Genomic DNA, 21,777 nt, shown 5'->3' on the forward strand with positions numbered 1-21,777 from the left:
ATATATATATATATATATGTCGTGCCGAATATGTAAAACTGGTTAATTAGCAAGAACTCATTTAAAATTAAGTCCTTTCTAAAATTTTCGCTTATACGTTTAAAGATATATTTTTTTCATTAATGTTGATGTAAATAATTATAATTTTGCACCAAAAGGAACTTAGAAAACTTACCTAACCTTATTATAACAAGAACAATTTATTTTAGCCTAACCCAACTAAATATATTTTAGATTTGTTTACAATAATTTAATACTGAACAAACACAGTGAAATATATTTTTTTTCGTTAGGTTCAGAATGATTTTGGCGAAATTATTGCATACACAAATTTTCACTTGTCCTATATGGCAAGATGAGCGTTGCTATTTAAGCCAAGATCGCAAGTCCTGCCTATTCGGCACGACATATATATATATATAGTATATATATATATATATATATATATATATATATATATATATATATATATATATATATATATATATATATATATATATATATATATATATATAAGTATATATTATTGCATACACAAATTTTCACTTGCCTAGGCATGTGTGTATATATGTGTAAGCTTTACATGGAAATAAACATTGTCATTGTCATATTAACACATCGGCTGTTTCCCACAGAGTCAGGGGCCCGAAAAAAGAAATACTTTCATCATTACTCATTCCATCACTGTCTTGCCAGAGGCGTGTCTACACTACAGTTGAAAAATTGCAACATAATCAGAAGTAGTAATAACAGAAAAATAGTTAACAGTAACAGTAGCTGGAGTAGTAAAGTATTAGATACAGCAGTAGTAAAGTAGTGACAATAATGTCAGAAGTAGTAGTAGCAACGGTAACAATATAATTATGTTCTGAGTAATTTTATGAGTTGTGATCACGTCTTCTCTACTTCTGAGTGTCTCACCATGTGCGAACATGCAGCAATACCGTTTCCTTAAATGGTGTAATATGTGTGAATGTGTGGAATACAAAGTTCAGAACGCAGTTTTCAAACGTTCATAAGATAAATATGCTGAAATACAGAACATAATTCCTTCAATGAAAATAAAATTCTCTGCTATATTCCCTAGATGGAATATGGATCGATGGTAAGATGTTGCAGCCTGTCAATGACTGTTTCTGCTCCCTGTCGGTGACTGAATTATTGCTGTTGCCTATCAAATCACTAGACCAGTGTTCTTGCCTGGCAATGATTCAGAAAATGCTGCAACCAGGCAAGGGTATTAGTCATTCAACCGAGTTGAATGGGTAATACCCTTGCCTGTGGGCACAGGCGTCTGGAGATCACTTCTCAAGTGAATATGACTCATGAAGTCGTAATAACACGATTGCAAACAAACCACGGAACGGGCGGGGATTGAATCCATGGCAAATGTTCTAAAACTCCAGGCTAGCACGTAAGCCATTTGGTCAGCTGGCTACGATAAGACTCATCCAACTAGTTCTGTTTATACTACTGAATATCCCAGTAAAACGATACAAAATACGATTGATAAATTAAGTGGAATATTTAATTTTGTGTGCTATATGGCCCTTGTGGGTTTAGCTCTTAGTTATGAGTGTATTATTATCTAACCAATATAGGATGATTTAAATACGTGTTCAACTTTAAAAGGGTAAGGCAAATTTGAATGCCATATTGCTGTTTCTTTGGTAACAAGCATTCAGACATATCTTAATACACTGACAGATCTTTACTAGTTAAGTAATAGACATACTGAATAGATTATTTTTGTTTTGTTGTATTAATTTATTTTTTTATCGTAGTTTTATTTTCGTATGGAGGTCTCGGGTTTTCATCACCGTGCTCTGGGATACCTGCCCGCCCGGTACTCCGACGTCTCACGCTTCAAGAAGTATACAAAACTTCTGCGAGACGTCAAGGTGGCCAGTCTGATGGGGCTGATGGTAGCGGTGCTGATGGCCGTCATCAGGTCGGACTCTCCGTCACTGCTACCCCTTCAGGAGGGCGTCAGCCGCACTTCTTCGTCACTGCTGCCCACACCTCACCACAATCTCACCACTCACCAGGTATGGCTTTCAGTACGCCAACTAGTGGCTCAGGCGCTGTTTCAGCAAGACGTCACTCATGCTGGCACTCTGAAGGGTATGTTGTCCCTGAGGCAGTTCAGATTGAAAGACAATTCAACTGAACCGTTTTTTCCTGGATGTAACTTTCATCGTCTTGACAAGAGTGAGCGTCCAGTCCCAGCTGGTGCCTCCATTGTGAGTGGCTGGCAGTACAGCGAAGTGAAAGTAGCTGCACCAGTTGGCGGCATATGGTGCACGTACCCTCCAGAAGGGTACAACATCTACCTTGGGGACGTTGTTGTCATGCCCAAACCTTCTACTCCAACTCATGGACACTATCATGGAAACTCGTTACCCACCGCGGACGATGTTCAGAGAGATGGCCTACTCTCCCTAACTGAGCTGCAACACCACGCTTGGATTGACAGTAAGACCCGCGCTGTGTTACTCACTATAGTGGCGGTGGATCCCACAACACCAGTTGCCACTACCATCACCGTCACCTTCGAGAACCTGGAGGAGGAACACCACAGAAAGGGACACCGCGAACTGTGGTGGGTCTCTAACTCGGTGGAATCTGTGGACCTTAACTACAGTGTAACCAGAGTCTCTGTAGAGTTTGTGTTCCTCGTTTTTCACATCTTGGTGATGACTTTTGAGCTGAATGTATTGCCCGCCGACTTCTATCTCGCCTACGTAACCAAGACGTTCAGTCGCGTGGTTAAGAAGTGCATAACGACGGTCACCCTACTTAATCTGGCGGTGCTTGCCTTGCACGTGAGTGTCGTTGTGATCACCAACGCTTCCATCGCACTAAGACACCACGAGGTAAACAAATTAACTGTATCTTTTCAAGGGAGGTACAGGCCAGACACCGAGCAGAACTATACCGTATTTTACGACACGTACTATCACGAACGACTGGCAAACCTTCACCAGGAATCGGAGTTGGCTGCTAACACCAAGGGGTATGATCATGGTGAGAGCACAGGACACCAGCATAGTCCAGTGTTCGCAGCCAACATCACAGCACCAACAAATGCAAAGTTTTACCCCGAAGAAAAAAAGATATCAATCCCGCCGTCAGTCTGGGACCCCGAGTACAAAATAAACATTCTGCGGGTACAATTTGGCAGAATATTATACTGGGAAAATATATGTACTATTCTCATTAGCGCCGAGATAGTATTATACTTGGTAAAGCTTATCCCATTCCGTGACTATTTCGGCGGGGGAATCATGTTAATGGCCATGACATTGCAGAACGGCATGATCGTGGTACTCTTTCTGCTTCTCGTCGTATTAGCGGGTTTCATCGTATACACTGTCAGTGGTGGAGCACTCCATATCTTCTTCACTAAAGTATGGACGATCCTGAGCTATACTTTCGAGCGCCACGTATCTCTGCATCCTCTCTGGCGACCTAGCTATGGAGAAAAAGTGTCCGCTGCTACAGTGGTTGCTCTGACAGGGGCCGCCATAACGTTGCTCTTCAGATTATTTCCTCGCAGAAGTAACAAAAGTGGAACAGAGGCTGTTACACTCCCTCCAGCAGCTCCTACATCCGTATCAGCAGCACTTACCACCGCAACTATTCAAATTGGTTCTTGGATAGTCTGACATTAACTCAAGCCTAGTTATAACATTTCAAAACTATTTTCTTTTTTTTTACATTATATATTCTAAGAAGCATTATTTGGGTAGTAATATTTTTTGTATATTAGTGAATGTTTGCACTTTGTTTCAGCGTCAGTAATATACTCGTAAATTAAGAGAAAATTAAATATGCACATTGTAACATTTAAGAAGGCCTTGGTTTCGAGCACCTCCCCATAGCAATCATAATAATGAGGATGAGGTCTTGATAAAACACAGCAGTAACATAGTCAGGATTTCTTTACGAAAATCTCCCTTAAGAATTTCATATTATATCACAGCTCAGACCACAGGACTGCAACAAGCATTATTGTTTAGGCACTCAGTCGATTCGATATCATGGCAACTTACTGTTTCAGTGCGTCATCGACTGTTGGGGTGTCATAAGATAAACAACCGAAGTCGATTTCGAAGGTGGGAGGGGAAGGTCATGGCCCCAGCATCCCGATCCTACACCATCGACTATTAAACAGTCTTGATGACTCTTAGCTTAGTGACTCTTCACCAAAACCTCGTACGTAGAAGAGGAACCTTATGACAATGTTTCACTCCGTCCTTGTAGCTTGACAATGATCCAGGAGGGAACCTTGTCCATATAATTACTATCACATTTGCTTTGTCTGTTTCGTAAGGTGAAGTTTAGGATCTTTCTTTAATTCATGATATAACTTAAATTTTTGGGACAAAAGTGTTGCAGAGATGTGAGCTTTGCTTAGACCTATGCAACATAATTGTCCTCAGTTTTGTTAAGTTATACCATGACTTAGAAAAGGATCCTAGACTTCACCTTACGAAACAGACAAAGGAAATGCGATAGTAATTATGGACAAGGTAGATTATAGTGGAAAAATGAACATGTTATTAGAAGACGGGGGAACTCACCTTAATAACATCGTCATTAGGTTCCTCTCCAAGAGCAGCGTTTTGATGAATTATTACGGTACTAATTGTGACTTTCCATTCTTAATGAACCTCCGTTGGCGGCAGCTCTCTGACTAGCTGGTTAAGATTATGGAAAATAACCTACCAGCTGCCAGTATCATTGTGACAACAATCTACACTACATCAAAGCTGTTACCTGTTACTAGGCAACCTTTTTAACTCATAAATAATAGAGACCTAACGTATGACTCACAGCAATACTATATAGGACACAAAGTTTTGATAAAATAAATGGAATATATATGAGAACTATAACAAAAAAGCATATTTGTAAAGTCGAAACTAGCCATGCTGGTAAAACACTATGCTGCTTCATTATATTAATGGTATACAATACCGATAAGTTGATGAATAAGATGCTTCGCCTTCGCAGCAGCTTTGAGGCGACTTTTATACTGAGGAAATGGAAAGGTAATTTTAAGGTTTTCGGGTTGTTCAGTCCTTCAGTCTTGATGGAAGATGTTCAGTCCCTTAGCACTGATGGGTGTTTAGTCCATAACCTTGATAGAAAGTATTCAGTCCATTAGCCCCGATAAAAGTAGTTCGGTCCTCTGGTGGCCTGGTGGTTAACGCTCTCGCTTAACACGGCGAGGGCCTGGGTTCGACTCCCAGCCAGAGTAGAAACATTGGACGTGTTTCTTTCCATCTGTTGTCTATGTTCCCCATCCCATCAGTAAAATGGGTACCTGGGTGTTAGTCGACTGGTGTGGGTCGCATCCTGGGACACTGACTTAATTTGCCCGAAATGCGGAGCATAACAAGGGACTTTCTATATAGTAGTATGTCATTGTTATCAGCTAGGACTGTAATACCTTGTACATGTACTTGTAGTAAAATAAAGGTATTATTATTCTTAGCCTTGATAGAAGGCCTACAGACCCTTAACCATGATCTTTAGATATACGTCCTACAGGTCTCTGGCCAGTTAATAAATTTTGTCATTATTAGAACATAAAATCATTGCTCCTCTTCTGTAATCAGGATGCTCTTGTACGTACTTTCTTCATTAATGTCTCACCCTTTGTATGCACCAATAGCCTGAATGGTCAAAGACGGGTCTGTATTAAGAAGACTGAGGATCCAGCCCTGAGGAAAGCATTTATACTGGAGGTGGAAGCAATCATATACACGCTGTCGTGTATTTCTCCCACTAAGAATTGATGCTGTTACCCCAGCCAGTCGAGCGAGTCTCCTTCACCCCACACAGCATCTAACCCACCCACCCGTCCCACAGCCGTCACCATCACGCCCATCATTTACGCACTACCCTCACACCCACGACCCTCACTCCCACCACCCTCACTCCCACGACCCTCACTCCCACCACCCTAATACCCACTACCGCCAGCTCACACCCACCACCCTAATACCCACCACCGTCAGCTCACACCCATCACCCTAATATCCACCACCGCCAGCTAACACCCACCACCGTCAGCTCACACCCACCACCGTCAGCTCACACCCACCACCCTAATACCCACCACTGCGAGCTCACACCCACCACCATTCTGCTATTTATTTTCATCTTATCAAGAATGAGAGGGAGAAGGAAGTTAGGGAATAAAGAGTAGAAGAAGGAAAGGGAGAATAAAGCAGAGGGAGAAAAAAGAAGAGAATAGAAGGGATGAGAATAGAGTGAGAAAGGAGATGAATAAAAAGAGAAAGAAGAGTAAAGGGAGAAGAAAAGAGACGATTTTTAGATTTTGCCACCAAAGTGGCTAGTTTAATTTGGAGTACACAATAAACTAGCCACCAAAGTGGCTAGTTATTGTGTGCTCCATATCCATCCTGTGGAGGGTAGCGCAAAAGCATATGGATACACAAAAGGCCTAGAAACTAGGCCCCAAAATGATTAACAGGAGTATATCTAGATTTATATCAAGTCCGGTTATATAAAATAACCGGTTTCCCTGAATCCCTTCACTAAATATTACCCTGCTCACACTCCAACAGATCGTCAGGTCCCAAATACCATTCGTCTCCATTCACTCCTATCTAACACGCTCAAGCACGCTTGCTGTAAGTCCAAGCCCCTCGCCCACTAAACCTCCTTTACACCCTCCCTCCAACCTTTTCGAGGACGACCCCTACCCCGCCTTCCTTCCGCTACAGATTTATACGCTCTCCATGTCATTCTACTTTGATCCATTCTGTGTGTGTATGTGTGTGTGTGTGTGTGTGTGTGTGTGTACTCCTAAGAGTCACACAGAACCTATAGACTAGGAGGCAGTTTTGATCCGAGGATGAAGAGAGGTAACTCCAATTCCTCAGATCAGGAGCCCTTCACCAGCAACAAGGAACCTCATTTAAAAATGTTATCTCAAATACGACCTAAAAAAATAGAAGGATTTGTTTAATTTTTCAAATTTTAATACGGAATTTATATATTTAGAATGTTAACTGACCATATTAAATAGTTGGTCTCCTAAAATTATTACGAGCAATTAACAATTATAATCCGTTATATTAATGGGAAGCTCTAAATTCTTAAGGGTCAAGCAGCGCCTGGGGAATGGGAGAAAATGAGATTCGATCCAGGGATGTGCAGCTCCAGTGTCTTGTATCAAGAGCAGGTCACCTATACAGAAAGGTCAAACCAGGTATGATGTTATACAGGGTGATTCCCAGTCAGTTCAGTAATGCATGAGTGATTCCCAGTCAGATCAGTAATGCATGAGTGATTCCCAGTCAGATCAGTAATGCACGAGTGATTCCCAGTCAGTCCAGTAATGCACGAGTGATTCCCAGTCAGTTCAGTAATGCACGAGTGATTCCCAGTCAGTCCAGTAATGCACGAGTGATTCCCAGTCAGTCCAGTAATGCATGAGTGATTCCCAGTCAGTTCAGTAATGCACGAGTGATTCCCAGTCAGTTCAGTAATGCACGAGTGATTCCCAGTCAGTCCAGTAATGCACGAGTGATTCCCAGTCAGTTCAGTAATGCACGAGTGATTCCCAGTCAGTTCAGTAATGCACGAGTGATTCCCAGTCAGTCCAGTAATGCACGAGTGATTCCCAGTCAGTCCAGTAATGCATGAGTGATTCCCAGTCAGTCCAGTAATGCATGAGTGATTCCCAGTCAGTCCAGTAATGCATGCAGGTGTTACCCACAGTGTTCCACAGTCAGTCAACCAGTACATGCAGGTGTTACCACAGTGATAACTGTCAACCAATCCATGCAGGTAATACCAAAGTGATGACTGTTAACCAATCCATGCAAGTATTACCAGAGTGATGACTAGGTTAGCCAATCCATTTAGGTGTTACCAGAGTGATGACTGTCAACCAATCCATGCAAGTGTTACCAGAGTGATGACTGTCAACTAATCCATGCAAATGTTACCAGAGTGATTGTCAACTAATCCATGCAGGTGTTACCAGAGTGATGACTGTCACCCAATCCATGCAAGTGTTACCAGAGTGATGACTGTCAACCAATCCATGAAAGTGTTACCAGAGTGATTGTCAACCAATCCATGAAAGTGTTACCAGAGTGATGACTGTCACCCAATCCATGCAAGTGTTACCAGTGATGACTGTCAACCAATCCATGAAAGTGTTACCAGAGTGATGACTGTCACCCAATCCATGCAAGTGTTACCAGAGTGATGACTCAACCAATCCATGAAAGTGTTACCAGAGTGAAGACTGTCAACCAATCCATGCAGATGTTACCAGAGTGATTGTCAACCAATCTATGAAAGTGTTACCAGAGTGATGACTGTCACCCAATCCATGCAAGTGTTACCAGAGTGATGACTCAACCAATCCATGAAAGTGTTACCAGAGTGATGACTGTCACCCAATCCATGCAAGTGTTACCAGAGTGATGACTGTCAACCAATCCATGCAGGTGTTACCAGAGTGATGACTCACCCAATCCATGAAAGTGTTACCAGAGTGATGATTGTCACCCAATCCATGCAAGTGTTACCAGAATGATGACTCACCTAATCCATGCAAGTGTTACCAGAGTGATGACTCACCTAATCCATGCAAGTGTTACCAGAGTGATGACTCACCTAATCCATGCAAGTGTTACCAGAGTGATGACTGTCAACCAATCCATGCAGGTGTTACCAGAGTGATGACTGTCACCCAATCCATGCAAGTGTTACCAGAGTGATGACTGTCACCCAATCCATGCAAGTGTTACCAGAGTGATGACTCTGTTAACCAATTCATGCAAGTGTTACCAGAGTGATGACTGTCAACCAATCCATGCAGGTGTTACCAGAGTGATGACTGTCAACCAATCCATGCAGGTGTTACCAGAGTGATGACTGTCACCCAATTCATGCAGGTGTTACCAGAGTGATGACTGTCAACCAATCCATGCAGGTGTTACCAAAGTGATGACTGTCAACCAATCCATGCAGGTGTTACCAGAGTAATGACTGTCACCCAATCCATGCAAGTGTTACCAGAGCGATGACTGTCACCCAATCCATGCAAGTGTTACCAGAGTGATGACTCTGTTAATCAATTCATGCAAGTGTTACCAGAGTGATGACTGTCAACCAATCCATGCAGGTGTTACCAGAGTGATGACTGTCAACCAATCCATGCAGGTGTTACCAGAGTGATGACTGTCAACCAATCCATGCAGGTGTTACCAGAGTGATGACTGTCAACCAATCCATGAAAGTGTTACCAGAGTGATGACTGTCAACCAATCCATGCAGGTGTTACCAGAGTGATGACTGTCAACCAATCCATGAAAGTGTTACCAGAGTGATGACTGTCAACCAATCCATGCAGGTGTTACCAGAGTGATGACTGTCAACCAATCCAAGCAGGTGTTACCAGTGATGACTGTCAACCAATCCATGCAGGTGTTACCAGTGATGACTGTCAACCAATCCATGCAGGTGTTACCAGAGTGATGACTGTCAACCAATCCATGCAGGTGTTACCAGAGTGATGACTGTCAACCAATCCATGCAGGTGTTACCAGAGTGATGACTGACAGTCAACGAACCACGTGGAAATATTACATTATTACACCAAGGTCAAACTAGGCTACTTTTGCGCAGTGATGCTGCCATGTGATGCTTTTCTGCTGCATCTCTGTATTTCGTCTGGATTATCTGATCTGTATGATTGATTTTGTCTCAAATAGGAATTAAACGTTCGAATATTTGCTTGAATTGTTTGGAAATGAGAGGGTTTTCTTGTTACTTGTTGTTTTTATCGTACGTTTGGCGAATTGTTAAAAGCTGGAGTACCTGTGTGAAATCTCGTACCGCAAGGTTTGTAGCTGCTGACAGGGAAATGCAACGACGAACCTGTTGCGTGTGTGTGGGTGTACCTGGTGTGTACCTCGTGTGTATACCTCGTACCTTGTGTATATACCTCGTACCTCGTGTGTACAGAGCACTTCGTATGTGTACAGTATCTCGTTAGTGTTTGAGTGTATAGTGAGTACCTCGCGTGTATACATCGTGTGTATACCCCGCCTGTGTACCTCGTATATACCTCGTGTGTATACCTCGTGTATACCGTGTGTGCATCCCTCAATGTGCATACAGTGAGTGTAACCTTGACTGGTGGTGTGAAGGTGACACGGAGCCTTAATCAAGACCTTCGTGTAGTCGACAGGCTTTAAAACCCACAAAATCGACCAACATTTTTGTGTATTTAATGTCGCATATAATTAAAAAAAAAACTGAAATGAAAGTGATAAATGTTAATTGGTGACTGAAGCGAGATGGACCTAAGAAGATATCGAGCAGGCAAAGTTTAAAAAATAAAATTGCAAAACAAGTGAGTGGTAACCGTATTACTGTATATAAAACATATATTAATGGTTTTTATACTACATAGTGCATTGCTATAGTTAGCTGTTCGTTTAAAGCCTATCGACTGCAAGACAGAATACTCTTAATTCATAAAATGGGAAATAAAGTACACACCTCGTGTGTAAATGTCCCTCTTATGTTTGTCACTTTTTAATTAATCAGGTTATACTAAGTACTGTAACAAGTGTCCCTTGTTTATTATTATTTAACCCCCATTAGCAGCCCATCTTAATTCAGTATTTTATTGTTGTCCATTAGTATTTGTGGGGGACGAATATATACACCGTGAGTTATATATATCTCTGTGTATGCTGAGAGTGTAATCCCAATTTGGGATTAAAGTATATTCTTGACTAATGGTGAAAAGATTGCATGCAGCCCTTAATAGTCGTCATTTAGGTGGCGAGCCTTTAAACACCATTAACCTAGTGACCAGAAGACTGTTGTGTGGTGCGCTACTTGCCAGGATATACATATTAGCATGCCATGTGTTAGATTAAGCTGTGTTTATTCTGAATAAAAATGAGTCTGGATTTTACCAAGCTATACACTGTTTTCAATTTTAATAACTTTTATCTATAGGAAATATTCCACATAAATGTTATCATTGCTTGCCTGTTTGAAGCCAACAGTGGTATATATATATATATATATATATATATATATATATATATATATATATATATATATATATATATATATATATATATATATATATATATATATATATATATATATAGTAAATATGTGAAACTAATGAATACGTTGAGTTAGATTAGGTAAGATTTGTCAGGAAGCAGGACAAGTGTTTCCCTGACGTTGGTCTTAGTCACAGGATGACCCGCCGCTGGAGGTTTTGGTCATCTGACAGAGGCCTTCCGTTGGCTAAATAAGTGATTATCATTGATCAGGGTTTTACTGGTAGCACAGAGCGGTACAGTACATGGAGACAATAAATTCAAAGAGGATCTTGCTTGGTTTACATGTTTCTGCTGGGTTGATAAGCTGGCTTAGGCCCTCGACACTGGCTAGGCTGGGATGGCTTGAATGCTTGTAACTATGCAGACATCAGTAATGAAGCAGGCTGGGTGACTATCTTAGGCAGGCTTGCTGGCTTAGGCTCTCCCCTATAGACTGGCTTAAGTGGCTTGGCTTAATTTGCAAAAACCCGGGTCAACTCCTCGCAGGTTAGCAAATAAGCCACTAAGCACGAAGCAACTAACCAAGAAGTTGTGTAGACAAGGCTAGAGAATCCTGGCTTGGTTGTGGGTTAGCGTCCCATAGGGCTCCCCTGCGGCCCCACACACAATATCCGACTGGCTTGGTAGAAATAATCTCCTTATATCTGCATAATCGTCAAAATCACACCCACACCGCTGCCACCATTTGTCCTTCCCTCCCCCCGTTTAAAATTTAGAGTTATGATTATAACCATTTTATATTTAACGTCGAATTCCATGGTTTCCCTAGGCTGGAATATTCCTGTAAACTAACAGCCTTATTAAGTGGGCGAAGTTGCAGAGAACCTTCACTACTATAAATTCCGCGCAGCACCTAAATTACTGGGAATATTGAAAATTCTTCAGTAGAACGAAGCGATAAAAATGCATCACAATTTACACCTGGAAAATATTAGAGGGACTGGTCCCTAATCTGCATGCACAAATCACTCCCCACGAAAGCAAGAGGCTTAGCAGACGGTGCAAAATATCCTCCAGTGACAAGCTGGGGGATGCCGTGAGTCCACTATAACAGTGTAAAGAGCCCAAGACTCAACAGCTTTCCAATATACATAAGGAAAATTACCAATAAACTCCTGGCTGTCTTCAAGAAGGAACTCGAGTTTCTAGTCATATCCAACCACGTGCGGCCAGCAGTAACAGCAAGGTTGATCATGCTTTGATTCACCAGGGAGTCTGGGATTGGGCCAGGGGTCGTTGACCCCCGAAAATATCATTCTGGTGTCCTTTATAGGTTATGCAACTGTTAACTTTAGACCATGAGGCTTGTTTTTTTTTTTTTTTGGGTAACAAAAAATAAGCTTAACCTAACTGAACCTAGAATTTACATCTAAATCTCGGACAGGTTAGATTGGGTTACTTTTTTCCCCCTACCATTGCACAAAATATAATTCTCCATTGCAAAATCTACTCGATATTTCAGAATTTACATGAAAGGTTATCGCTAGACTCAAAACCGTGCCCCTAATTCAGTTACATTGGATCGAGGGTCTCCCTTTGGAATGGGTTCCCTCAATGGAGGTTTTTTGATGCTGGTGAGGGGCTCTTGATGTAGGGAATTGGATCTATGCTCCAGTTCCCTGAATTGAGCCTGAATACCTTCCATCCCCCTCTCCAGACGATGTATAATCATTACGGGTTTAGCACTCCCCATGATTATAATAATTGGAACGGGCCTCGCCCCTGGATTGGGCCCCTTACCCTTGGATCGGGCGCCACTCCTGTATTGAGCATCTCTCTCTCGATCAAGCCCTAACCACATTTTTGGACTCGCCCTTGTAAATTATCACACAACGCAAAGTTCTTTCTCGTAAAGACTCGTATATCGTCCTAATTTTTTTTTTTATTATAAACCGTCTTGAGGTATTGTGCTGTAGTGTTAGTTCTGCTTTCCATGAGAATTAAACCAGCAGAGAGACTGTACTAGGTACGTACAAACTAACCAAATTGACTACTAGCTAACCACATTAATGTTTAGGAACGCACGCACGCGCAAAAAATTCTTCCCCCTCCACAATAGTGACTCGAATATTAATGGGAACTTTAATGGAGCCAGCTATAATTTTGGTGGTGCACTTGCTAAGTTTTATTTTATTTGCCGACGTGTAGGAGATCAAGAAGAAAATATCATTGAGATAGAACAGCTGGTCGTTAACACCACACCTGATATAGTATTCTCCATTCTGTCTTGGGTATTTCGAATTTTGGAGGTATTAGCTTTGGGTAAATTATCTATTATTAGTAAAAAAATATTCCTCAAACTAGGGAATAATGTCAGCTCAGCGTATATAGAGAATCACTTCACGGTATACAGACGACCAAGAAGTACACTGGAGTCAGTGCTTAAGCTTATGGCACATTTGGCATGACCATCATGTGTTCCGTCCCTGCCTCCCCTCAAGGAAGGTTCCTTGATGCTGGCGAGGGGCTCTTGATCTAGGGAATTGGATCTGTGCTCCAGTTCCCTGAATTAAACCTGAATGCCTTCCACATCCCCCCACAGGCGCTGTATAATCCTATGGGTTTCGCGCTTCCCCCTGGATTATAATAATAATCCGGCCTTGCCTCAGTGAAGTCGTTACACACACCAGTCATCACTATTATTCACCACATAAGTTATATACACAGACTCCCCCTCCTCCCTCAAGGGGGGGTTCTTGACCCTAGGAATTGAATCTATCTTCACCCAGGCTCAGTATGATCCCTATGGATTTAGCGTTTTTCTAAATATTATAATATAACCCAGGAGGTGCATCCTTAATGATCCCGTGAAGTTGATAAGCTTTAAACAGAACAAATTAACTTAAACTACGAGAATAATGTAAAGATAAGTGTTCAACTATACTCTGAGAACAAGTTATTAGATATTCAATAGCACTAAGGATTTTTCTTATTTTTATTGGAAAATTAATGTTTTTTTTTGTACATATAATTGCTAGTTCATCGGTATAATGGTATTTAACTATTGTTATAAAAAACTGACAATGACCTTGCTGTTAGAGCTTCATGATTATATTGTTTAAATCAAGGTTACTAACCCGTGGCCCCGGGAAGGTTTAACGTGACTCTCTGAACATATTAGAAAAATAATAATACATATGTAATTCTCAGATCCATAAGCAAGTGGATACAATGACTTGACTTAAGAAATCGTAATGACACGATTGCAAATAAACCATACCCCCGGCCGGGATTGAACCCGCGGTCATAGAGTCTCAAAACTCCAGCCCGTCGCGTTAGCCACTAGACCAGCTAGCCACAATAAGATTCATCCAACTAGGTATATTTCTACACCATAGGAAAGTTAGCACAGGCACCTCTGTGACCACAAATGCAAGTTTTTACAGACGAATCTCCAGCTAGCGTGGCCGTGACGAACTCTAGCTCAAGTCCCTTCACTGCCGTCAACATGACTTAAGAAATGGTCTAGTGGCTAACGCGACGGGCTGGAGTTTTGAGACTATGACCGCGGGTTCAATCCCGGCCGGGGGTATGGTTTATTTGCAATCGTGTCATTACGATTTCTTAAGTCATGTTGACGGCAGTGAAGGGACTTGAGCTAGAGTTCGTCACGGCCACGCTAGCTGGAGATTCGTCTGTAAAAACTTGCATTTGTGGTCACAGAGGTGCCTGTGCTAACTTTCCTATGGTGTAGAAATATACCTAGTTGGATGAATCTTATTGTGGCTAGCTGGTCTAGTGGCTAACGCGACGGGCTGGAGTTTTGAGACTCTATGACCGCGGGTTCAATCCCGGCCGGGGGTATGGTTTAAGTGGATACAATATTTTAGAGAAAAAATCCAGCTTAAGGTATTTGTATTGGCTGAAAATTGATGTAAAATGTTGTAAGCCCTTTTTGATTTGTCTTATATCTTAATTTTCAATATGACAATAAATTAGGAAATTAAATGCATTTTGGCTAAGTGTTGTCAGTTATCATGCATCTCGGATATATGAATGAGTTGCCAGTCAGGGTTTGTGTAAATTCACATGATCCCATATGAAAGTTGGCAACAGGATATATAAAGAGGTACATTTAGTGTACATTTAGCTTTAATCTCACTTTTTTAAGGGATTGAAGTATTCTTGACTGGTGGTGAACAGGCTACGTGCAGTCTTAATTATAATCGTGTAGTTGATTGGCTTTAAACCCAGTTGACCGACAAACCACACAGCTATAAGCTTCCTGGCCAGCTTTAGATCTTCATATATGTATGTATCGTATATAGTTATGCTAAACCGTGATGGCAGAGGGTATGGTTAGGGAAGGAAGACACACTGAATGTACAGAGATATATTGGAGGCAAAAATGCGTAGTGATAGCAGAGATACATTGTAGACATTGTATAATGGAGGCTTCGTCTAGGTTGGTAATTACAGTGAAGATTCCAATGAAATTGCTTGTGTGCCTATAATCCTATTCAGGCTGCGACAAAATCATTTTCCTGATATGCAGTGAAAGTGTATATATTTAGGGAGCGCAGTATTAATAATAATAGGAGTCCTCAGGTTGTTCTTCAACTCTATACATCCTTGGTTAGGCCTCATTTAGATTATGCTGCACAGTTTTGGTCACCGTATTACAGAATGGATATAAATTCTCTGGAAAATGTACAAAGGAGGATGACAAAGATGATCCCATGTATCAGAAACCTTCCCTATGAGGATAGACTAAGGGCCCTGAAACTGCACTCTCTAGAAAGACGTAGAATTAGGGGGGATATGATTGAGGTTTATAAGTGGAAGACAGGAATAAATAAAGGGGATGTAAATAGTGTGCTGATAATATCTAGCCTAGACAGGACTCGCAGCAATGGTTTTAAGTTGGAAAAATTCAGATTCAGGAGGGATATAGGAAAGTACTGGTTTGGTAATAGAGTTGTGGATGAGTGGAACAAACTCCCAAGTACCGTTATAGAGGCCAGAACGTTGTGTAGCTTTAAAAATAGGTTGGATAAATACATGAGTAGATGTGGGTGGGTGTGAGTTAGACCTGATAGCTTGTGCTAACGGGTCGGTTGCCGTGTTCCTCCCTTGAGTCAATGTGACCTGACCTGACTAGGTTGGGTGCATTGGCTTAAGCCGGTAGGGACTTGGACCTGCCTCGCATGGGCCAGTAGGCCTTCTGCAGTGTTCCTTCGTTCTTATGTTCTTATGTTCTTAAAAGGCACTATGAATAGCCACATAATAACTACTCATTGTCGAAGGGAAGCGAGAGTAAACAAGATCTGTCTCAACAGGAAAACTTATTATTTTTTTAAGGCGTAATGATGAAAACGTATCAGCAGTGAGAATGTGGTCTAGCTGTCGTGTTGTATAACAATGGTATATAATACTGACAAGATGATGCAAGATTTTGCACAGGCGTCTAATTCCTCAGATATCGCGTTGCTCAATACACTGGCCAGAACGGCAGACCTTTCACCGATGGAGAGTTTAAGAAGTGCATGAGAAAATTAATGGAGGAAATGTACCCTGACAAGGTTGCTTGTTTTGGGAATGTATATTTATCTGCAACTACAATCACCAGGCACGTTGATGACATGGGAGAACAGCTGTATAAGATATTGATTGACAAGACAACACATTTTAAACATTTCTCTTTGGCACTCGATAAGAGAACAATATTCTAGATACTGCTCCACTTTTAATTTTTTAATAGGTATTGATTTTAATATTGAAATTACGGAGTAGCTGTATGCTCTGGAGAGTTCATGAAAGATACTACTACCGCAGAAAATACATTAATATTGGGACGAGTGAATCTGAGAGGAAGTTTAACATGAGTTAGGACAAACCGAGAACTGTGACATCCGATGGTACAAGAAACATTTTTGGAAGTAAAATTGGTGTAGTTGCATAAATTAATAAAAATGTATAGAAACTGGATGCTGAAATCCCCATACAATTTAACTATATTATTTACTAACAGGCTCTGTGCAGCAAGCTTCCACGGCTCGAAAATGTGAAGTGCGAAACGTAAATTTTTGTCGGACATCATTGCACGAGACATAATTTTCAATACTTCTTGTCCGAGCTGCATGTGGACTATAGCGATGTGTTGTACTATGATGATGTAAGATGGCTGAGCAGATGTAAGGTCCTCAAACAAGGTTTTTACTCTGTCATGATTAACATTTTTTTTTTCACCCAGAAAGGAAGAGATGAGAGATTTTCTGACCCTGGGATTTGGCTTCTTAGGTGATGTAACACAGTTTTTGAAAAATATGAATATAAGGTTACAGGATAATGTTTGTGAAGCAAATTACCGAGTGTAAATTTTTCACATTTTTTTCCTGCTGTAAAGAACTCTCATTCGACAAGGAAAGGAATTCTCAGATCCCCATGGAAAGATAATCACTAAAGCTTCGGCAGAGGGACTTCAGAGAAAGATTTGATTTTCAAAATCATGAATAAGAAGTAAGAATGTTTCATAATCCATTTGAAGATTCACCGGCTGACGTAGTGAAATATTTCAGATGAAACTCGATGATTTGCAAGCCAAACATAATAAAATACGAGTGAAAGGCAAAATGTATTACACTTTTTATTTAATCAGCTATTTACTGGAAATTTTCATATTGATAATGAGTGATTTCTAGAATAAATACACTGATTTTTTTATTCGTTCTTTTCAGTTTATTGGGAAAATTCTACTTTAGTTGGTTGTTAGTTGATACGTTAATTTACCTTCTGTTTCAAGATGCGACTCTCCTCGCATCAAAAGCCCTAGTAGTGGTGGCAGATGTAGACAGCTTTGAGAACCTTACATGGATACCTGGATTCCTTGTCAGAATTCAAACCACGGAAGATCGTAAATCCTTATACAGACACAAAAGGAATTTGTAAGATAGTTAATTAAGTGGTCCTAATAACCAGGTTGTTGAAGTACCTTAAGAAAATCGAAGACCATCATTTAATGTGGCTCGCTAAGGAGGAAGGTTGGGGACCATTGGAGTTTTGAAGGATTGAGGAACCTGGAAAACGTACTTTAAATTCTTGCAGATGGATTCGGGATGCTGTTATTAAAAATATATACAAGGTTTATTTCATATGGCATGAAGAAACCGTGAGTTGGATTCTAACTAAAATCTCTCTAATCCTACTATAAAGAATTATTAGGTTTTTCCAGATTTCTTCAGCCATGTCTGTTCTGATGAAGTTTGTAATTTTCAGCTTAGTATCCTTCAGCATAAGAGCTAATATTGTAATCAACGATATAGTGGAACAGTAGGTCACATGACAATTCCGCATTTCTACTTATTTTAAACATTTGAATTTATATAGCTTCGACTTGCTAGTCACCTACACATTCATTGAACAAGTTTGAATTAGACCTTCAAGAATTTGAATCGAACTGTTAAAACATTGATTGATACTACCAGTATTACTAGTAATCATAGATTTAATAAGCTCCCTCTAACTGCTAAACATCACTGTGTCTTAGAAAATCAATGTTAAACGTTTACTAAACATGAAAACCAGGTCACCTTTGATAAGATCTTACCAGCCGTACTGAGGCTGTGTTGGTAAGGGAAGGCTGGGCCCTCCCTCGCCCGTGTGGGCTCCTTCACACTGAATTCTTCGAGAAACTTGCAGAATCAAAGTCCTTTATTTCCTATACTAGGAAATTTTGAAATATCCTTCGGATAATGTGGATTGAGAAATGTAAATAAATTTTTTGGAGAGTGTTAAAATAAAAATGGCGTACATAACGTTGGTGTAGAAATGAAAAATAAATCCATTGGCGAGCTACAAATTGCTTATAAAAGTGGGTAAGAAGAGCTGCAAATACTAAAACTGACCTTTTTAATTATAAGTCGTAACATAACATAAAACATCCTTTTTTATGTATATTTGTATATTAATTTCCGCGTGTTTCAGTAACTATACGGCTAAAATAAAAAAAAGTTCGTGGAGGTCCTGACTATCACGATCTAACACTTTCCTGATCTCTTGTGATGCAACTGAGTGAATAACGTTGCTACAGCTTGAGGCAAGCATGAGTTAGAACCTCAAGGCTGTGTTAGCTCACTAGCCGCTCACTAATGTCATTGGATATATGTACACTGTATTTAGAAGACGGGAAGGATTGTGAGGATTGTCAATATATGTATTAATTCTTATGTAAATTTCATGGAACTCAGGGTGATAATAATGTACACCTATTAGTCGGATGATAAGTATTGATATTATTATGCTTATTGTAATATAATTTGATTGATGAAATGTATAATCTGGTTTTTAGCTTTGGAGTAAAGAGATAAAAAGCATAGGGGATGGGGGATATTTTGTAAGCACAAAGATGAATCAGCAGTATGTATTTAGAAAATGTAACAATTTTATTTTTCTGTGGCGGAGACGATAAGGGGTTCTCATATTCCTTTATGTTATTGTACCTTAATGTATTTTTAAATTCAATGACTGATGGAGGTTATGAGTGGTGACGGCAGACACAGTTACTAGGCATGTAGGGGGGGGGGGTGAAGAGTCAGCGGTAGTGTATTAAATCCACCACCGTGCACGATATTGATTGTTATCATGGGGTATATTAGGGTTAGGGTGTGGATTGGTTTTTTTGGTGGATGTGTGCCATCATGTTCAGACTTTTCTTGTATTATAGTCAGCCTTTTAGATGGCTGGATTGTGTTTATACATGTTGTCAATGATACCCTTAATGCTCTAATAAATGTATAAGAGATGTCAATGAGTATACTCAAGTGAAAGTGGTATGTTTTTCAAGAGGGGGGGGGAGTGTAAGCATTACTAAGTAGGACTATCGTTTTTATTATAAGACCATCTTTTCACGTGAAGCACAGTACATAAAAGTAGTGTTTGATTGGAGTGCAGCAGCCAATTCTGATGTCATTATATAAGTGCTTCTTTGGTTTTTGTGTAGTCACTGCAGATTATCGTTTTACTGCCTGTATCTTGTTACATATTGATTATGTACCCATATATTTTTTGTATCTGAGTTTTAAATAAAATATAAAAAAAAAACTAGCCGCTCACTAGCTGCTCACTAGCTGGTCATTAGCTACTCACTAGCCGCTCACTGGTTGCTCACTAGCTGCTCACTAGCTGCTCACTAGCTGCTCACTAGCCGCTCACTAGCTGCTCATTAGTTGGTCACTAGCTGCTCACTAGTTGCTCACTAGCTGCTCACTGGTTGCTCACTAGCTGCTCACTAGTTGCTCACTAGCTGCTCACTAGTTGGTCACTAGTTGCTCACTAGCTGGTCACTAGCTGCTCACTAGTTGCTCACTAGCTGCTCACTGGTTGCTCACTAGCTGCTCACTAGTTGCTCACTAGCTGCTCACTAGTTGGTCACTAGTTGCTCACTAGCTGGTCACTAGCTGCTCACTAGTTGCTCACTAGCTGCTCACTAGTTCCTCACTAGCTGCTCACTAGTTCCTCACTAGCTGCTCACTAGTTGGTCACTAGCTACTCACTAGCTGCTCACTAGCCGCTCACTGGTTGCTCACTAGCTGCTCACTAGCCGCTCACTAGCTGTACACTAGCTGCTCACTAGCCGCTCACTAGTTGTTCACTAGCTGCTCACTAGCTGCTCACTAGCTGCTCACTAGCCGCTCACTAGTTGCTCACTAGCTGCTCACTAGCTGCTCACTAGCTGTACACTAGCCGCTCACTAGCTGCTCACTAGTTGCTCTCTAGCTGCTCACTAGCCGCTCATTAGCTGCTCACTAGCTGCTCACTAGCTGCTCACTAGCTGCTCACTGGTTGCTCACTAGCTGCTCACTAGCTGCTCACTAGCCGCTCACTAGCCGCTCACTAGCTGCTCACTAGCTGCTCACTAGCCGCTCACTGGTTGCTCACTAGCTGCTCACTAGCTGCTCACTAGCCGCTCACTAGCTGCTCACTAGCCGCTCACTAGTAAACTGAGAAACTTATTCTGAAACGTAAATTTAGGCGCCTCAATAATTTGCTTTATTCGTTAAGGACATTATGACTTTAGCTTTATTTTTGTTAATATTTTTAAAATAATATTTTCATGCCTAGTAAACACTGATGAATTAGACAAAAATATGTGACAAATTCTGCCACTTCCAGAGGTGTCGCCTTGATGTTGGTGAAAGGTGATAGTGATAGTGATACCAGTGAATAGCAGAATACAGTGTTGTAGTAGCAACTAACCAGTATTATAATGGTACTTAGTGGAGTGGAGTGACTTTCATTAGTTTCTTTTCTTGAAATACGAGTCGTTACTGTGAATTTCATATAACCTGTAGTTACCAGCGGTCGCAATATACACAACGAGAAGCAATTATTACTATAGAAAAAGCGTCCTTCCTCCAAAATTTGCACCAGTCAACTATAGTGATAATATAGCATTTATTGTGGTGGAGACGGAAAAAAAAAAATAGAAAAGCCAGATACAGCGATTGATAAACAAGGAGGTGACCGTTCGCTTGTAGGAGCTGCCAGATATCACCGGCTCTTCACACGCAAGTTATACTGTTGTATCAGTCAAATCACATATTACTCGGGTAGATAATTTCCAGTAGATCCTTCATGTGTTAGCTCAAATCACCGACCAGTATGTTTTAAATAAGTGACCCACTGATCA

At 40.8% G+C, this 21,777-nt stretch overlaps 1 protein-coding gene across 4 annotated transcripts in view; it reads left to right on the top strand.

Moving 5' to 3' along the window:
• The first annotated feature begins 9,885 nt into the window (after nucleotides 1-9,885).
• Nucleotides 9,886-21,777, top strand: part of LOC128698994 (uncharacterized) — a 53,817-nt gene continuing 41,925 nt past the window's right edge. Inside the window, exon 1 of one of the 4 annotated variants that reach the window (XM_070090261.1) lies at nucleotides 9,886-10,414. The gene's annotated coding sequence lies outside the window, so the exon portion shown is untranslated. The remainder of the gene's footprint in view (nucleotides 10,415-21,777) is intronic. The other 3 variants (XM_070090264.1, XM_070090265.1, XM_070090263.1) reach the window with 3 other exon arrangements.

Source organism: Cherax quadricarinatus, chromosome 31 (assembly GCF_038502225.1).
Source record: "Cherax quadricarinatus isolate ZL_2023a chromosome 31, ASM3850222v1, whole genome shotgun sequence".
NCBI lineage: Eukaryota > Metazoa > Arthropoda > Malacostraca > Decapoda > Parastacidae > Cherax > Cherax quadricarinatus.